The following is a 3,801-nucleotide window of genomic DNA, read 5'->3' as shown; positions in this document are numbered from 1 at the left end:
TTGTAATTTATGGAGCTAGAAGTTAACACATTTGTTTAATTAGTGTTTAATAAAATAATAAATTATATAGCAAGTAAATAAACATTAAATAAACTTAAGGCTAAACATTTTATGATACATTAGTTTAACATTTTACTTCGAGCCTTTTGTTTATGCACTAATACCTTTTAAATAGCTTACATACATAATTAAATATGTCAATTTTTATTTGAACAGTTTTATGCGTACACACATTCAGTTGAATTAACTTGCTCCATCAAATTTCTCTGAATAAAATTTTCAAATTTACTTTTAATAACATTACAACATTGCCTACTTTTTATACATTGTATTTATATTCTTGTTTATGCTATTTTTTAATTCTAGTAATTTATACTAGTCTAGAAATTGTTTTTGTTTTTGTTATTATTTATTCTATCGATTTGTGTTAAAACCATAAAGCACATTTCACACATTTTGTGTAGATTTGAGAATAGTATTGCATACGAATGTGAACGTGTCAATTTGTGCTTAGAGATATTCATAAAATATGATCCAGTATATGCCGTTGAGACTGGCGAATAGCGCAGGAAAGAGCACTCTCGATGTACGATCTATGTAAATTGCCCTTTTTAGACGTTCTTGCTGTGGCGTAAGCTTTGGCTTGGGTGGCTCGGGTTCTGGCTTCGGCGGCGGTGGTGGCGGTGCAATGGTTGGTGTTAGTATGATGCGCGACTCTTGTCGTGGTATCCAAGGGCCATCGGCATCGAGTGGTGGGCGTACGACACGGCGTGTATGCACAACCTACAGGGGGGAATGGAATCAATTTTAAGAAGTGAACTATTTTAATTGCAATAAAGTAGTTTTAAATTTACTAAAATATTGAAAGCAGAGTAGTTGTGAAACTTTAAAGAGGAGCTAAAGTTTCTCAATTCCGAATTTGTTAAAAAAAAACAGGTTCTTAATAAACATTGAAACTAATTTATTGGTGTAGTAGTTGGTTTTAAACTCCTTGGTGAGTAATTCAACGACTTTTGTGCCAAGCAGAATTCCGAAAGAAAACGACTTAGGATCTATCTTTATATTCTTTATGCTGATCTCATATGCAATATAGCTCTCTGGATAAAGGGCGGCACGCGTTCAATATCGACCATACGTGGCGAAGAGTCACACCCAGCAAGAGGAGCCCTTGCTTTTACTGAATATGGTCGATCTAGAGCGGTGGTGTGCACCGACCTGGCTGAGGGCAAAGCCGATCTAGAGCGAAAAGTTCGATAAAATCCGTAAGTCCACTGCGGCTACGGACGGAATGGCACTACTTTAGTATGTCTTCTAATCGTGTACTCTGATCACGTGGCGCCGTCAGATTTTAGTTAGCCATTTCGGAGTACCGTGCCTCTGCCTCCGATGTTCTATTTCTTTCTACATTCATGAGGCCGGAACTGAAAAAAATTTAAACATCTCTACTCTACAAACTGTTATAGTAGTCGTTGCTTTATGAGCTCGTCGAGCAAATGGCAACCACAGCGGAAGAAATTGTTGTAAGTCGAAATGCGCAAAGTCCCAACATCAAATCAGGCTGTCACGCATAGTACGAAATGGACTTCAGTCCAAACGGCTTGGGCAGTGGCAAAAAGCGAGCTTAAGCTTCGACTCGGTTTAAAGTACGAATTTTTGAGGTTGAGCTCACATTATCAGTGCAAGAATTAAGTCTGAGCTTCAGCTATATTTTTATACATAAGAAACAGTATCTTTGGACATCGAAATGGTCAACCTGAACACTGGGGCAAATGAATTGATTTCGTCTTGCTAAAAAGCTATTTGACCAAGTGGTACTTGCTGCTGAGGAGAGGATGCGTACAGAGAAAATCTATTCCTCGCAAGCCCACAATTACCTCAAAGGGAAATCAGGACTATTCTACAAAAGTCCTTGTGTCACGGGACCAGTGAGTTTGACGGCCATTGAAAATGTGTCGAGGGTGACATTGTTACCGATCAGCTACCCCAAAACGCCCTTGTCTCTTGATCAACTGCAGGGTTCAGGCGGCGCTCTTGTAGACGGTTAGGCAGCTCCATAAAATCAAATTTAGCGGCTATACTCTCTTTACGGGGTTGGATAGACATTGGCTGCGGATACTGTAGAGTGGCTTCATTGGTGGCCCACAACCTTAAAATGGAATGTCAGCGGAGCTGGATGATGCAACCGCTGTTTCAAACCATGGAAATACATAGGCTAGTTTCCGTAGACATCCAATATTCCCGTTGACAGTACTCTTGTTCTAGATGAGGCTAAAAGGGTAGATTTTCTGGTAGCCAATTGGAAGTTTTACAACAGGAGTCATAGAATCCACCACTGAACTCACTATGGCCATCGAGCCTTTTTCGGCTAAAAATTTGAACAGGCTAAGGTTCTTGATCAACTATGGCTTTAGTAGGCGGGAAAGCACAGAACAGGGCTCTCGAACTTGCACCATGTGCGGCTGTCGAAGAGAAATGCTGTTGCTTAAAGGAATCATCTCACTCACCAATCCATTTCGCGGACCTCCACTGATGGCACAAGAGAGGCAAGGACGGGGGAGCTATCAAGAGCGGTCACACACAACAAAAAAGTAACCATCCCAGGCACATCAGGTGCCTACAAGTGAACCTGCATAGCGCCAAAGTAGCCTCGGACGTTTTGTGCGGTTGGTTAAATAAGGAGCTCTTGAATGTCGCATTCACCCAAGGGGCCTTGATTTTCAATGAGCCTATTAAATTTATCCCAAATTAATGTGATGACAAGTGTGATACATAGTGGTGATACTCGTATGGACTAAGGTACCAACCCCTCCGCGGTGTGACAGCTGCGAAATGCCCCCAAGGGAAGTCATTGCTCTAGAGGAGTCCTGTAGTAAGAGATGGTTGAAACTAGTGCTGAGCTGCGCGTCAGTAATAAAGAAGTGATTCATTTCATGAATACTTTATTGAGGATAATCATTACATTTTTAACAGTGGCAACGCTTAACAGCTGCCAATTCAATGTAATTTAAACGGAAGCGGATATGAATTACAAAATAAAGTACGTTCAGGAAAGTAGCGTTACTAAACATTGCTAAGAAATTATATTCGGTCCTAAATAGTACCGATTTGAAAACTTTAAATTTTTTGTATTTCGTCCCGCTAGATTCTCCAGTCAGACCACTGTCTGGCGCTGAAAGCGTCACATGAAGCAATAACTAAAATTTTGTGGATAAACCCTCAAAACCTCATGCTTTTCCTACAACCAATTGTATGTGTGGCATATTCTCGAGTGGAACACAGGAACAAATAATTTATTTTTACACAAGTTGGAAAAGATATTGTACAATATACATATACACAAAATATGCCTTTCTCCGTGCAGCAATGTTAAAGCTCAAACAGTCAACGATGTAACGTAGACGTAGGCAGTGTTGCCATTTTAGCGTTTTCCGGCTAGATTTAGCCGGTTGCGATAGCAAACAGCCGGAGAAATTTCGATTTAGCCGGCAGCCGATTTGTTAGCCGTTTTGCAGAAAAAAATTAGCCGTTTTTAGCCGATTTTGCTATTTGCCTTGTTTTCTTAAATTTCAAATATGTATATATGTTTCCATTTTTGACTAAGCGACCCAAAATCTGTTAGAAATGGCTACTAGCCTTATCGTGGAGAAAATTTTCATGTCAGGCAGGGTTGTATGGAATTGAGCCGATTTCGCTTATTTTTATTTTAAACGAAGAAGGGATTTTCTTCATAAAATGTTTGTTATAAATGTCTTAATTTTAAGTGTGAAGTTTTATTCGCAAACTTAGAAAATAAGAAATTGT

The sequence above is a fragment of the Rhagoletis pomonella genome, unplaced genomic scaffold (genome assembly GCF_013731165.1).
Source record: "Rhagoletis pomonella isolate Grant_MI unplaced genomic scaffold, Rhpom_1.0 Rhpom_scaffold_00001, whole genome shotgun sequence".
In the NCBI taxonomy this organism is placed as follows: Eukaryota; Metazoa; Arthropoda; class Insecta; order Diptera; family Tephritidae; genus Rhagoletis; species Rhagoletis pomonella.
The sequence above is the reverse complement of the archived record's forward strand: the minus strand, read 5'-3'. Positions refer to the sequence as shown.